The sequence below is a fragment of the Rhincodon typus genome, chromosome 9, assembly GCF_021869965.1.
Source record: "Rhincodon typus isolate 14 chromosome 9, sRhiTyp1.1, whole genome shotgun sequence".
Taxonomy (NCBI): Eukaryota; Metazoa; Chordata; class Chondrichthyes; order Orectolobiformes; family Rhincodontidae; genus Rhincodon; species Rhincodon typus.
This window is the reverse complement of record NC_063340.1, coordinates 28215273-28231059: the sequence shown is the minus strand read 5'-3', so window position 1 is coordinate 28231059 and position 15787 is coordinate 28215273. Positions and strand designations below refer to the sequence as shown.

The window sequence follows — 15787 nt, the reverse complement described above, 5'->3', positions numbered from 1 at the left end:
AGTGCTAACTGAGCCGACTTCTTCCAGAACGCTCCTCAGCAAAGAGGTGGCACGGTGGCTCTGGCTAGCGATCAGAGACCAGAGTTCAGTTCCAGCCTCAGCAACTGTCTGGAGTTTGCACACTCTCCCTCTGTGTGGGTTTTCTCCCACAGTCCAAAGATGTGCAGGCTGGGTGGATTGGCCACGCTAAATTGCTCTGTCCAGGGTGTGAAATGCAGGGATAGGGTAGAGGGTGGGTCTGGGCGGCATGCTCTGCAGAGGATCAGTGTGGACTTGATGGGCCAAATGGCCTGCTTCCACATTGTAGGACTTCTATGAAATATCTTTGCCATTCTGTATAGGACCTTTACATAGAATAAACTACCTTTCATTACTTCTTGCAGATAATGTTAAAATGCAAAATAAAATATATCAAACATATAAGTCTTGAATAAAATCAACCACTTAGCTGATTAAGTGGAGTTGTTTTTAATTCAGTTAGTCCTTGAAGACTATCATCTCCAGAGCCAACCACGTGTAGGGAAATTTGCAATGTGAAAAAAAACCCTTTAAAATGTCTTTTTCTAGGTTCTAAACTTTGAAGGGGGGAAGGGGAGCCTCAGTTGTTCATTGAAGGCCACCAAAGTCTAGGGAAACTTCTTTGTTTTTAATGAAACTGATTGAATAAAAATCTTTTGGTGAAATATATAATGTCTGTTTAAAGTGCTATAATAAGTCTTTTACTAAACCTGCAGTCCCAAGAGCAGCTGCAAGATCCATGCTGCATTGGTTGACTAATAAAATACAAATTCTGTCATTCCACACTACCTAGATGTGGATGTATAGTTGAATTGCTTGTTCTGTTTTTCACTTGATTCTTGGTCTTGTTGATGATGAGCAACATTCCAAACCTGAAGTTCTGATGATAAAGGTATGGATCTGACTGCTGAGATTTGACTGAATCAGTACAAAAGTTTAAATATTGCATGTGATAGAAACACTCTGCTAGTCAGGCAGCATCCTTGTGGAAAAACCATTAACATCTCAAGATACAATGGAGAGTCACTGCGCTGAAATGTTACTTCTGTTACTAGACATATTGTATCCAGCCCATCTTATTGACTTGCTATGTAACAGTGATCTAATCTTTTTCTGTCTTCTGTTTATCTTGTTCCCCCACCCCAAATGTGAAGGCACAATCAGGTCTACATGATGGCTGACCTCCAGAAGTTTGATCCTTGTTTAACAATTTGCATAGGTAACTGGTTTTATTTAAATGTTCTCTACTTTAAAATGGCACATGATTGAGTCCTATCTCTTGTAATTTGAATGGGATGAGCCAGTGATATTTCTGCTTGGTGTTTCTGCAGGGGCAGATTTAATGTGTTTGCAAAGGGATGTGTCAGATTTGTCTGCTTATGTGCCATTGTAGAAAGTGATGGCAACCTGAGCTCCAGTTTTACAAATCAGCTTGGTGCTATGTAGTGTGGCTATTGGTGGCTTCCAGCTTTCACTTGCAGAGTGATAATATGGTGATACTGCATACTTTTAAGGTGACTTGGCTATGCCTGAACTACATTGAAGTAAGAATTTGCATTGACTGAATCTGACATTTTCTGCAATATAACAAAATAAGCTGAGCATTCACAGTTCGACTGCTTGTGGTAAGAATCTCAACATTTGAAATCTGTTCAGTTTTAATACTGGCATGATCCACTTGTGATTAATTCACTTTCCCTCCACAGCACTTTGGTAGCAGATGGAGACTCTGATTCAGGGTAAGTGCAACACTTGCTACACTAGTTTGCTGAAAATCCGTTCAGCTACACAGTAACCTAAAATGGTCTAATCAGTGATGTTACTATCCCGAACCTGACACTTATGATGAAACATTCAAACGGATCTGACTGCTGAGATTAGACCTCAAATGCATTTTGTTTGTTATGTGGTATTGTTTTGTTATGCTTGTATGGCTGTACACAAGTGGGCCTTGTACAAATCGACATGTCTTCCAGAACAAGTCTGTAGCAGTTAGCGACATGTTGGGTAATTTCAGAATCTAGTCGGTGTCAGCCACATCCTGGAGTCTCATTCAGATCAAGTCAGATTTTTTTGTTTTTTTTTTTGTGTTTTTTTGCAATGTTAAGCCAGATGTATATTTGACAATCTGCCAACATTGTCTTTAAATCTGGAATAAATGCTTATTATAACTTTGTTCAACTGGCTGTGGTGAGATTTGAACTCTCATCCCCAGAATGAGAATTGTTACACCACAAGGTTGTGGCCTTTCAGTCCATTTATGTATGCACCAGCTCTTTGGAATGTGCATTCCATATCCTAACTACTTACTGAAGAATCTTCTCATCAGTTTTTCTTTTACAGATCACTTTTAATGACAAGAGGGCATGAATTTACTTTTTTTGAGCAGGAACATCTCTCTATTTTATCCAGCCCACTCAGATTTTGAAAACCTTTATCAAATCTCCTCTCAGCTGCCTTCTCTCCAAGGACAGTAGTCCAATTTCAATACATACTTCAGTTTTCTCATTGCTGGAACCATTCTTGTAAATTGCTTCTGTGTTCTCCACTGCATTCACAAGTTTGCTACTGCAATGTGGCATCCCCAGGTGTACACAGCTTGACTTGGGTCTGTCTCAAGTTCAACATCACCTCTTTTGTTTTTTTGTACTGTATGCCCCATTAATAAAGCTGAAGACGCTGCTCCCTGTCTGTTCTACCAACTTAAATATCTACACATATATGCCCAGGTCCCCCTGCTTCTGCTTACCCATATTCTTCACCCTGAGGTGAGTGACAAAGTTGCATTTGGCATCAATGGGTCTTTAAAGTAACCAGATGAGTTAAGGGAAAGCTTTCACTGGTTGAAGTTGCCTTAGCCCCAAAAGATTTGGGGTAACGTCTAGGGGGAGAGATCCAGACATTGCAGATATTCCTGGAGGGCAGTGTCTAAAGCCAGTCCATTACAGGTGCTTCAGCAACCTTCCCTCAAGTACAGGTATCTGCCAATGATTTAAATTGTTTGGTGTTTGTGATTTCTCATAACTAAAGCATACAGTGTCTGCATACAGCAAGACTTTAGGCTTTAAGTAACAACTAGCATGGTTGTTTTAGTGCCAGGCAATGACCATCTCCTACAAGAGAATCCAATCTTATTCAATCTCATGCATACTTGATTGACACCTTATTCACTACCACTAATCACTCTTGACCACTGTAGAGAGTAGCAACTGTGCAGATAGCTGTAAGAACTTGTTTTTGAGTTTTTAATCTATGGGCTGAAATGGGAAAAGAGTACTTTAACTAACTAACTAAATAACTACTACAATTGTAGATGGGTTGCAGATGACCTGAAGACAAGGGCTGTGCCCAAATGGGATTCAGTCAGCAACAAGTAACTGGTCAGTGGATTAGTAACTGTTCACTGGCCTTCAGTTCTTTGCAGACCAACTCCCAGGTGGCTGATCAGCTTGGGCTGTGATCATGGAGAGTGGGAGAGTCATTTGATCTTGACAGGTTTAAGTGACCTCTTTTGTATGAGGCTAAGAGTCACCCATGCCTCTTGAAAACAAATGACAGCATCAAGAAGCAGGGTTCTGATCAACACCATCTTAGCAGATTCTATGAACTAAGACCATTGAGCTGCTTTGAGTTTACCTCTGCCTGTAATGTCCAATATTTTCCCTGTGTGTATAAAGTGACTAGTTGACTAATATATGTTTACTGTTTACTTGTAGCTGAATGTTTTAATTTACAATGAATAATAATTTTCACAGTTATCCTGGGTCTGAAGTCTGGTAAACTTGTTCTGTGTATTTTAAATCTAAGTTGTGGTGACGGCAGAAATATCTGTGCAAACAGATGAGGTTTGAAGCTATTTAGAAACAGTCGATGCTTGTTCTTATTAAAAAAAAACTGAGTTGAATTGATAAGGGAAGCTATAGCCTTAACATATACGTTTTTGACTTTTGCAGGTATTGGCTATAATGAAGACTATCAAACCAGATCTACAGTTGACTTTCTGGCTTGGAGCACATTTTCAGATGACAATAATTTCCCATTTAAAATATAGCAATTAATAAAAACTGTTTTTATATTTGCCTTTGGTCAGATTGTCAAACTGTATTGCAGAATCATTCAATACAGAAGAGGCTTACTGCATCTCTACACTAAAAGTAGACCATGAGGGGAAAACATCATCTCAGCATTTACACTGAGCCTCCTCTTTACTAATTACTTTCTTGAGTATCCCTGGCACTTTCTACACTTCTCTAAGGTTTCTGTTATTTTTCTCTTTTTTTGCACCTGCTATGTGTCTTCCTTTTTATCCAGTCCTGAATAGCCCTAGATATCTAGGGTTTATTGGGCTGTTGCTAAGACATTTCACCTTCAAAGGGAACATGTTGGGCCCGTATTCTGCCAGTACTCTTCTGAATGTCTGCTGCTGTAAATTCACCCTGGAGTAGCTATTCAGGCTATTTTGGCCAGGTTCTACCTTATTTAATCACTTGTGGGATGTAGGCATTGCTGGATGGCCAGCCTTTTATTACCTGTCCCTAGTTGCCCTTTAAAAAGGTAGTGCTGAGCTGCTTTCTTGAAACACTAGTCCATCTGCTGTGGCTTGAAGCACAATGCCATTAGGAGGGAATTCCAGGATTTTGACCCGACAGTAAGAATTGTGATAAGTCAGGATAACAAGTAGCTTGAAGGTAGTAGTGTTCCCATATATCTGTTGTCTTTGTCCTTCTAGATGGAAGTTGTCGGGTTTAGAAGATACTGTCTGAGGATCTTTGAATTTCAGCAGTGCATCTTGTAGAGAGTGCACACTGCTTGTGATTGTAGAGCCAGCCAGGTGGTCTGCTTTGTCCTGGATGGTGTCAAGCTTCTGGAGTGTTGTTGGGGCTGCACTCATCCAGGCAAGTGGGGAGTATTCCATCACATTCTTGACTTCTATCCCAAGATGGCAGCTGGGTAAGACACTGCAGTTGGAGCTCCTCTGCTTACCAGTTCCTTTTGTCTGTTTTTTTTTTCTTTTCTTTCTTTCTCCCTCTCCCCTTTGCAATATCCCTCTACTCCTCCAAACCCCAACCTTTAACTTTTTTAGTTTCAGCTATTTATCCTGAAAGAAAGGAGTCACTTCCAGTCACAGGGCGGGAGCTGAGCACACGGGCCATGTCCTGCAGCGGAGTGAGTACAGGCCAGAGCAATGTCGGCCAGATCAGGTGTGGATTGGAGCAAGTCCTGGAGCAACGGTGAGGCCGTGCACCGGGGTGTCATGGGGCCCATGTCCTGGGGCAATGGGTGGCCAAGAGAGCACTTCGGAAGGAAGCGGCTTTGATGGGCTCAGGAGCGGCAGCGCTGTTTTCGGCGGCAGCTGGCCTGTTAGGCCTCGGGGATGGGGGGGAGTGCTCTTGTTTTCCACGTGGAGTAGGCCCCAATAGTGGACTGGTGTAGCCCGGAACAGGACATTCTCGGTGACACAGCATAGGCAGGAAAGTCCAGAGAAAGACACTTATGGTCATAAAGCAGCAAAGTAGGAAATTTGGACTCTAAGTTATCTTTATTTTATTCAGTAAATGGCACTTATATATGAGCAACAGTGCACACTTTTCATTGTATTTTATTTTGAATGTACGTGACAATAAAGGATATTCAATTCAATTCAAAATAGATGGTGGACAGACTTTGGGGAGTCAGGAGGAGTTATTTGTTGCCTCTGATCTACTCTTGTAGCCACTGTTTATTTGGTTAGTCCAAGTGAGTTTCTGGTCAGATTGTTAGATGGTTAGATTGTCACTTAATCGTGATGGTCATAGCCTGACATTTGCATGGTGCGAATGTAACTTGCCACTTGTCTGCTCAAGTTGGATCTTGAGCATCTGGATATTGTTCAGATCTTGCTGCATTTGACCATAGACTGCTTTAGTATCTGAGCAGTCGCGAACGGTGCTGAACATCATGCAACCGTCAGCGAACATCGCCCCTTCTGATGGAGGGAAGGTCATTTATGAAGCAGCTGAAGATGGTTGGGCCTAGGCCACTACCCTGAGGAACTCCTGCAGAGATGTCCTTGAGCTGAGATGACTGACCTTTAACAACTACGAGCATCTTCCTAACCACTTCAGAGTTTCCCCCCAGATTTGTATTGGTTCCAGTTTTGCCAGGGCTTCTTGTTGCCACATTTGGTCGAATGCAGCATTGATGTCAAGAACTGTCGCCTCGTCTCGCCGCCACCACTCCACGACACTGGCACCGACTACTTTTCCATGGCAAGCGTAAAACGTTTAATGTTTTGGTCACTTTCAATAAAATGCTCCTTCATTGTCACCTTGAACACCACTGCGGCTTCATTCTCCAGAATTAATTCCAGAACTACGACTGTCCCTTGTTGGACTGTCTATTTGTTGATATGGAAAGCTCTCCTGAATATGTTTCAAGAAATCTGCCCCTCTAAACATTTTATACTATGATTATCCTAAAGATTTAAAGTACCAAAATTCCCTAATACAATTACCCCATTTTTACACACCTCAGTGAATTCAGCACAGTCTGCTCTTAGATTGCCTGCTGACTGTTTGGGAGCCTATAATACATTCCTTACAGTGTGATAGAAATAAAAAAGATGGCAAAATTCTACCCACAAAGCCTCATTTGACGGCCCTTCCAAGACCTCCCTCCTTATTACAGTGACTGACACCATAGCTAATAACATAACACAGCCTCCACTTTTGCACTTTCCCATGTCCTGCCTGAAGATCCCTGGTGTGTTAAGTTGACTGTCTTGTACCAATTTCAATCACATCTGTAATGGCAACAGCTTCTCAATTCCACATGTCAATCTTCAAACTTCGTGCCCCTATCTTACCTCAAATACTCCTGGCATTAAAGTAGAGACCATTCAATCTTGCCTTGCTCCCTTGAGATACAGTATGACTGAATTGCTGTGCCTTATTCCCTTTTATTAACTTAAATTGTATCACTATTGAACTACTACACTGTCTCCCCTCTCCTGCTGAATTAGTTTAAACTCCCAAAAGCACTGGCACAATGGATAGCAAGCTAATGACAGGACACATTGGGATTGCATTTTGTTATTCACATGACTGGGCATTAAAGATTGAATAGCTGGAATCCTGGTATTGATTCTTGTGGAACTCCACTAATCACCCTGTTCAACTGGACTAAACTTATTAGATCCCAGTAAAATTTACACCTTTGTTTCAGAATCTAGGGAAATTCTTGGACTGAGCATCTGTTATCTTCACTGTTTAAAACTTGTGTGCACCATGAAGTCATGTGGATTTGTATAATTTTCTATTTCACCCCTTTTCAAGCAGTATGTATAGGGTTTGTCTACATACTAGTTAGGAAATATAAATACTTTTATTACCTGGTCTATCCCAGCTGAGCACAAATGAGACCCCATATTCTTTCATTTGCTATTTTTCTTTTAATCTTGGGTATTTTTAAAAATGGATCATTTGTACCCAACAGTCCTTTCCCTAGAATTTTATGAATTTGCTCATCACTTCTCTGGGTGAAGAAAATTGAAACGTGCCTCTCCATGTGAATAAAATTGAACATCCCTGACTTGAAGTGCCTCATCACTGGAAATCTTCTTGAGAATCTCTTCTGCATGCTGTACAGGGGCTGTCCTGACTGAAAAGTCAGGGTTACTTTTTCAAAATTACAACTGAAAGGTGAAGAAATTAAATGGAATATTGATTTGCCTTCCAATAGGAATCAATGTTATGACTGTTAAGGTTCTGTAAGGCCTTTGAGTAGGAGATAATTAATGTTTTCTGAATTGGAATTTGGTTCTTTTAAATATATTATACTGTGACTTGGCCACGTTTACAGCATCTGCCATATGCACTCCCATTCACTCAACTTGTCTAAATCATCCTCAAGTCTTCTTGTATTCTCCTCATAACCCTGCCCAGTTTTGTCTCATCAGCAAACTTGGAAATATTGCATTTTGTTCCCTCAGCCAGATTGTTTACATATATATAGTAAACAGCTGGGCCCAAGCCCCGATCTTTGCGATAACCACTACTTACTTCCTGCCACTGAGAAAAAGATCCATTTATCTCCTCTCTTTCCTGTGTCAACTAATTCTCCATCCATGTAAATATTGTACCCCTATCCTATGTCCTTTAACTTTGCTCACTGGCCTCTTATTAGGGACCTTATCAAAAGCTTTCTGAAAATCCAAATACACCAGACACAGTGGTTCTCCCTCATCTATTCTACTATTTACATTCTCAAAAACTCTAGTAGATTTGTTAAGCATGATTTGCCTTTCACAGCAAATTTGTGGCACAGCGCTTAGCACTGCTGTCTCACAGTGTCAGGGACCCAGGTTCAATTCCAGCCTCAGGCAACTGTCTGTGTGGGTTTCCTCCCACAGTCCAAAGATGTGCAGGCTAGGTGGATTGGTAATGCTTAATTGCCCGTAGTGTTCAGGGATGTGTAGATTAGGTGGGGTTATAGGGGATGGGTCTGGGTGAGATAATCTATGGGTCGGTGTGGACTTGTTGGGCCAAAGGGCCTGTTTCCACACTGTCGGAATTCTTAAAAATAATAAATGGTGAGGTTCCTATATCAGTCAATGAAGTTTTCCTTTTACTTTCTTAAATTTAACTTTCTACTTAGCAGCACCCACTATAGTTGAGTCAGCAGTCTGAGTAAGGGGTCCTTTAGTCATGGGCTTCCATACTGCTTGCTAGTGCTTTCACTTGCTTGAGGCTACTGCCTAGTGGCATTCTTTCTTGGGGTCCACAGCATCCAAGGTAGGTTGGATATCTGATGTGGCTGGGTTTGCTGGCTTTATTCTCCTGTCTATTATGTGTGTCATGGGGTTATTCTGCTATGCAGCCTAGAGGGAAGATGCTGAGTTCTGTCAGGGCTGTGGGAGGTGATGGCTTCTGGCCCAGATGACATTCGGTGGGTTTCTTTGGTTATTCCCCCCGCCCCTAGCCATATGCAGTTTACAGTCTGCCATGGGGACTACACAATCTTGGTCACCGTTTCAGGAGGAGTTGGGGGTGTCACTGAGCTTAGTCACGGCTGGCACCCTGCAGACTGGAGGAGTGGGGTTGGGGCAGTGGTTAGTTGCTGAGCCCAGTCATAGCCTAAGGCCTACAACTTCTATTGTGTCATGGAGACAGTGATAGTATCTAATTGGGATATTAAGTAGCACCTGCATCAGAAAGGCTGGAGCCTGGTGGGTGAGGCTTCTTAGTGCAGACTTTTGGCAGCAGTGTGGCACTGGCAGAAGCTGCAAGTATCCTCAAGTTTTCAAAGAGGGAGAATCATACCAAAGTGGTGTCAGGTAAGGTACTGAGGTGGTCAAACGTGAAATGAGACTTCTGGTCCTATTCTCAATGATAATGTGAAACAGTGCTAAGCCAGGAAACATTAAATGTCTCCATGTAATGCTTCATTTGGTTCCCAAAGTTTGGACATATTTGAGGTTGACAAGTTCATCATAGGATCATACACTGTGGAAACAGATCCTTTAGTTCAACTAGTCCATGCCAACATGTTCCCAAACTAAACTAGTCTCACCTGCCTGTGTTTGGCCCATATCCATCCAAACCTTTCCTATTCGTGTACTTATCCAAATGCCTTTTAAACATTGTAACTATGCCTGCAACCACCAATTCCTCTGGCAGTTCTTTCCACACAAACCACTCCTGGTGTAAAAAAAAAAGTTGGTCCTCTTCCTTTTTAACTCTGTCTTCTTTCACCTTAAAAATATGTCCTTCCAGTTTTGAACTCCCCCACCTTCGGGAAAAGGTCTTTGCTACTCAACTTATCTATGCCAGTCATGATTTTATAAACCTCTCTGAAGGTCATCCCTCAACTACCTAAGCTCCAGTAAAAAAAATGTCCCAGCCTCTACAGCTTATTTTTATAACTCAAACTCTCCATTCCTGGCAACATCCTGGTAAATCTCTTCTGAATCCTCTCCAGCTTAATAATATTTTTCATAATAACATGGTGACCAGAACTACACACAGTACTACAGAAGAGGCCTCACCAACATCCTGCACAATTTCAATATGACGACCTAACTCAGGTCTGAGCAATGAAGACAATCATGCTAAATGCCTTAAGCACTGTGCCTAAACAAATTTCAAAGAATTATGCACCTTAACCCCTAGGTCTTTCTGTATTACAACTCTACACCGGTCCCTACCACTAATTATATAAATCTGCCTTGGTTTGTATTACCAAAATAGCAAACTTCAAATATATCCAAACTAAATTCCTTCTACCAGTTCTCAGTCCATTGGCCCAATTGATCAAGATCTTTTTGTAATCTTAGATAACCACCTTCTCCATCCACTATACCACCAATTTTAGTACCATCTGCAAATGTACTAACCATGCTTCCTCTATTCTTATTCAGATCATTTATATAAATGACAACAAAAGTGGACCCAGTACCAGTCTCTGTGAAACACTGCTAGTCATGGGCCTCCAGTCTGAAAAACAACAATCCACTACCACCCTCTGTCTCCTACCATAAAGCCAATTTTGTATCCAATTGGCAAGCTCACCATGAATCCCAGGTGATCTAACTTTACTAATTAGTCTACCATGTTAAACCTTCTTAAAGTCTTATCTCAAGTTCAAATAAACAAAGTCTACCAATCTGCACTTATCAATCATTTTGGGTGTTTTTGAGACAATATTTACCTTGTAGAAAACCATGCTGACTAATGGGTTAATTTTGCATTCCTCTAGCCAAGTTTCAGTTCCGTTTGAGTTCACAGAAGGTTTCTCTGCAAGAAACCATAGACCTATGAGTCTGACTTCAGTTGTGGGTAAATTGTTGGAGGTGATTATAAAAGATCATTTTTATGGACATTTGTAGAGGCAAAAATTGTTTAGAAATAGTCAGCACAATTTTGTGCAAGGAAAATCATGTCTCTCAAACTTGATTGAGTTTTTTGAAGATGTCACCATAAAGATTGAGGACAGAGTAGTAGACTTTGTTTACTTAGACTTTAGTAAAACCTTCAAGGTTCTGCATGGTAGACTAATTAGTAAAGTTAGGTCTCATGGAATTCAGAGTGAGCTTGCTAATTGGCTTAATGGCAGGAAACAGAGGTGGTGGAGTGTTGTTTTCCCTGTAGAAGGTGGTGTATTGGGAGTCTATACTCTGCTGCTGCTGTAATTGGAACTTGGATGCTGAAGTGGTAAGAGTCAATAAAATGTGGAGTTGGAGAAGCACAGCAGGTCAGATAGCATCAGGAGCAGGAAAATCAATGTTTCAGGTCTGGACCCTGAAGTGGTAATACCTTTTGCAACTGAGGGCAGCTGGAGCTGGTTGAGGCCTAGAGTCTGGAGCCTTTGGTGCTGTAGCCTGCATCCTGCAGGCACTCAAACCCAGGATTCTTTGCTGCCTTTGGGAGCTTGGTGGCCTGCATTTATCTTTGGTGAGTTGAAGACTACTGTAATCACAGCTGCTGCACTGAGGAGAAGCTGCTGAGGATTGGGGTCTAGAGCTTGGGACCTCAGTTGCTGCAGCTGGCCTGCCTGTCTGGAAGGACTCAAGCTTGAGACTTGCTGCTGCTGCCGCCCTGAGAAGTGTGGTGGCCTGCACTCCTGTTTGGCCAGTGCTAAGGAGGCTTGTTTCTGGAGCCTGGACTACTACTTCAGTTGGGGGATTCAGGCCTGGATATTAATTGCTTGGGGCCTGAACACTTGTAATGAGTGACTGTATTTTGAAGTCTGGGTCCTGGGACAGTTTGGAGCCTGGGCCAACTCCTTATTATTACTTTGTGATTGTGGCCTATTTGCTGCCAGTGATTATTACCTCTGGGCATTGGGGAATTATTGTTTTGGACCTGTAGGTTGGGTGGCAGGTCAGGACATAGCTGCCTCAGGCAACGGACTAATGTGCAAGGCTTCATGGGACTCTCTCTATTTCAAATAGTAGGGAGAGGAGGTGTTGGTGCTGGTTTGGGAGGGATGATGGTGACCATAGGACACTCTAAAACAACATCTGGGTGGGGTCCAGTTGTCCCTATGGAGGGGTTGGTTGCATCCTCTGCACTTCTCTCCCCCTGCCGGCCTCTGGACGCCTCATCAGCCTTTACTTATTTAACAAAACAGCTCAAGGTGAAATGTTACATTCATCCCGATATGACCATTGAGACATGTGTAGTGGTCTTTATGGGGATAGTCAGTGACCCCACCATTGTCGCTGCATCGAAGATGTACAGGAAGGTGGTATTTTTCCTAAGGACCGAGCGGGTGATATACATTGCCCTGGAGAAGGGGCTTGCCGTCAGTGGGACGTTCTTGCTTGTCGACCCTCTGGAAGTAGTTTCCTAGAGGGTCGTTGTATTGAACGGCCCACCCTTTGTTCCAACTGAGTTCCTTCTCCCCCACCTCTGCCAGCTCGGGCTGGTGAGGTCAGGTGTGGTGCTGCTACTGCTTGGTGTGCAGGAACCCTGCCCAAGACACGTATAGTCCTTCCGGTGACAAGTTTTCGGCTGCCTGGCCCAGGACAAGGTCACAGAGGGCACCTTCATGGTTGAAAACGAGAATGCTGCTTACTGAGTGTTCTGGTCAGCAGAACGGTGTGCGGAGCACCTCTGGATGAACTGCCCTGCCTTGAAGGCTGCTGCCAACACCTAAACAGCTGCAGCTGGCATGATCAACCCTCCCACCTGGGGCCCCCAGCCAGGGGAGGGATCCCTCACAAAGGATAGTGGTCCTGGTCCAGTCAGGAAGGTGCAGGATTTGCAGCCCAGCCAGGGGCCCGTTGATGATAAAAAGCAAGTTAGTAGGTGGTGCCTCCCTTTCCCGTGACCCCCCCCCCCCCCCCGCGTGCCCTGAAACACGAGGGTCAAGGAGAAAGAGATAATGTTTGATGTCCCCCCCCTCCCCCTCAGAAGAGAGATGGAGGTCTCTCTTGCTCCACCATCCTTCCAAAAAAGGTGCCATTCCTCGACGTCAGAGGGACTGGGGGAGTCCATTACAAACAGTACCTCCCCCGGGAGTGAGGGAGTAGCATGCCCTGGGAAACACCTCTCCATCCCCCTTCTTGCCAGGGGAGGGGGACGCAAGCCCACTCCCTACAGTCCACCACAACTGGACCAGGCACCTCAGAGGCTGAGATAAGTGTGGCTGCTGAGGTCTTGCCCACACCACAAGAACTGGAAGGCTTCCAGGTGCTGCCTGCACTGGCTGGGGACTGCAGTCGAGATAGTTATCCTGAGGGCACCCTAGATCACAACAATGAAGGAACAGGCCTACTCATTCCTTTCCAGGCCTTTATGTCAGGCACCTCTGCTCTTACTGGGGATCTTTTCCCAGACACAGTGGGTGACCCGGCGCCGGGAGTGGAGCAGGTTTCCAAACCATTGCCATCAGGGGCCCCAACATTTTAGTTAACTTTTTAGTTGTGTCTGGCGTAATCTGGGACTTTGGAGGTCTCTGCGTAGGATCCTCCTCCTATCGACCCTGGAGGTACAGTTGAGACAGGGGTGTGTCTGACTAGTGACCCCTGACCGCCCCTGCACTCCATGCAGGAGAGGTTTCGGGGTCAGAGGTGATGACTTTGAGGAGGACTGGGCATTGGTTGTGAGCACCGCCAAGTTAGATGAGGCAGAGAGTGACGTGGTGCTCGCGGATGAGGTTTCCCTCATCCCCATAGGGACCTCCAGGACTACTTGCAAATGGTGTTTGGTCACCGAGAAAGAATCTGGTTGGCTATGGACCAGTGGAATTCTCTACCACTTCTGGTCAAGTCTGCCCGACAGCTGTTGGTGGACCTGGGAATGGACAAGAATGTGAAGCGGCGGCACCAGGGATTCCTTTGCAGCATCCGCAGGGAGTGGAAGGGAGAAAGGGCCCCTCTGCCTGCTCAGTAAGTTGGATTTCATTGTTTTAAAGTGGTGGCACATGCTGCAGCTGTGAACACATCCGTAGCTAGCCTCAATGTCAATAGCAGCAGAAAGACCCAATGCAGATTTCGTATCCTCTCACTTCTCAGTGAACAAAAGTATGCGGTGACCCTTCTGCAAGAAACCCATACTGTTTCAGGAGACAAAGCTATGTGACTCCCGGCGTGGTGGGGAAAGGTCTTCATGAGTCACCTGGCCTCTGATTCTGACAGGGTGGCTTCTTGTCAGCCCCTTTATTTTAGTGGAGATCTTAAGGGCCAAAGATCATATGCCAGGCCATCTGCTCCAACTCACGGTTCATTTCGGAGGCACGGTACTTTGCTTCATGAACGTATATGTTCCTTGAATGGCACCTGAACAGATGTGCTTCTTTGAGGAAGTGTCTACTCTTCTTAGCTCTATCAGTGAGGGTGAACTCATCCTTCTCGGGGGGGAGATTTCAACTGTACCTTCAAAGTGAGACCGTGGCAGTACTCGGAAGAGCTCAGCATCGGTGGGAATGTTCAGGGACTTGATTAAGACCTTTGACTTTGTAGGCATCTGGCGAAATCTCCTTCTCAATTCCATTACATTCATCTTTGCGAGGCCTGGGAATAGAGTGTCCACAATTGACCGCCTCTCCGTTTCCAGGATGTACGGCACCTGTGTTCCAAATGCCTCCATGCAGCAGGTGCTGTTTTCTGATCACAACCTGGTCTGGGCAGACCTCATTCCGGTAAGCACCAGGGCGAAGTCTGTGTACTGGCACTTTAACAAGCTGCTGCTGAAGTATGAGTGGTTCTGGGACTCATTTCATCACTTCTGGACTGGCTAGAGAAGGAAGCAGGGGTCTTCCCCTCCTTGAGGCTATGTTGGGATGTGGACAAGACTCCCGTTCATGTCTTCTGTCAGCAGAATGCGTGGCAGTCGACAAAGATGTGGAAATCCAGAATCGAGGGTGTTCGAAATGGAGGTGCTCGACCTGGAGTCATGTTATGGTCAGCCCATTGTGGACCCAACGTTGTGGGAGATGTACGAAGAGAAGAAGGCTGTGCTCCACGATGTGCATCTCGTTGGGTCCGGGGTGCTTACGTGAGATCGTGGGTCTGGAAGTCAGAAGACATCAGGGCCTAAGTGAGGGACTGTTATAGGGCTCTCTTCTCTCTGGATCCATCCAACGAGGAAGCTTGCAAAGTTTTGTGGGAGTACCTTCCATAAGTCAGCCTCAAGGGTGCCGAGGGCCCGATGCCCTTTGTCCCTTTGAACTTGGTGCCTCGACCAGGTGCCAGCCTCTGGGGCTGGTTGGGCTTATCATGGGGTGCTTCCGGACTTTCTTTGACAAAGTCTTTGCCAGGGCACTTTTGACTCGCCTTTGTGCCGTGCTAGATCACATGATGCACACAGACCAGATCTATACCGTCCCAGGCCAGATCATCCATGATAATATCCACCTGCTCTGGAATGTGATCTGTTACTCCCAGGGGGCTGGCCTGTCAAGCACCTTTCTCTCCCTTGATCAGAAAAAGGGGTATCTGCTCAGGACTCTGCAAGCATTCAGGCTTTAGATGCATTTTGTTGCCAGATCCACCTTCTGTACGCTGCTGCAGAGTGCCTAGTGAAGGTTAACAGGTCACTGACGGCGCCTCTGCATTTTGGGAGTGGAGTGTGTCAAGGCTGTCCCCTGTCTGGCCAGCTGTATTCTCTCTGCTTGGAGCCATTCCTGTGCCTCTTGCATAAGCGGCTTTCGGGTTTGACTTTGCACAGGCCAGGGCCAGGTGGTTCTTTCAGCATATGCTGACAATGTGCTCCTCATGTTCACAGGCCCAATTGACCTAGAGTGCCAGGGAGTCAACTCTGGGGCATCCACCACCAGTATCAACTGG

General features: G+C 44.7%; 2 non-coding genes across 2 annotated transcripts; both read left to right on the top strand.

Moving 5' to 3' along the window:
- Positions 1–864: 864 nt before the first annotated feature.
- LOC125484132 lies at positions 865–932 on the top strand. The gene has a single exon (XR_007262986.1). It is a non-coding gene; the product is annotated as a small nucleolar RNA SNORD50 (small nucleolar RNA).
- An 894-nt stretch (positions 933–1826) lies between these two features.
- LOC125484131 lies at positions 1827–1896 on the top strand. Its single transcript, XR_007262985.1, has one exon. It is a non-coding gene; the product is annotated as a small nucleolar RNA SNORD50 (small nucleolar RNA).
- Positions 1897–15787: the final 13891 nt, after the last annotated feature.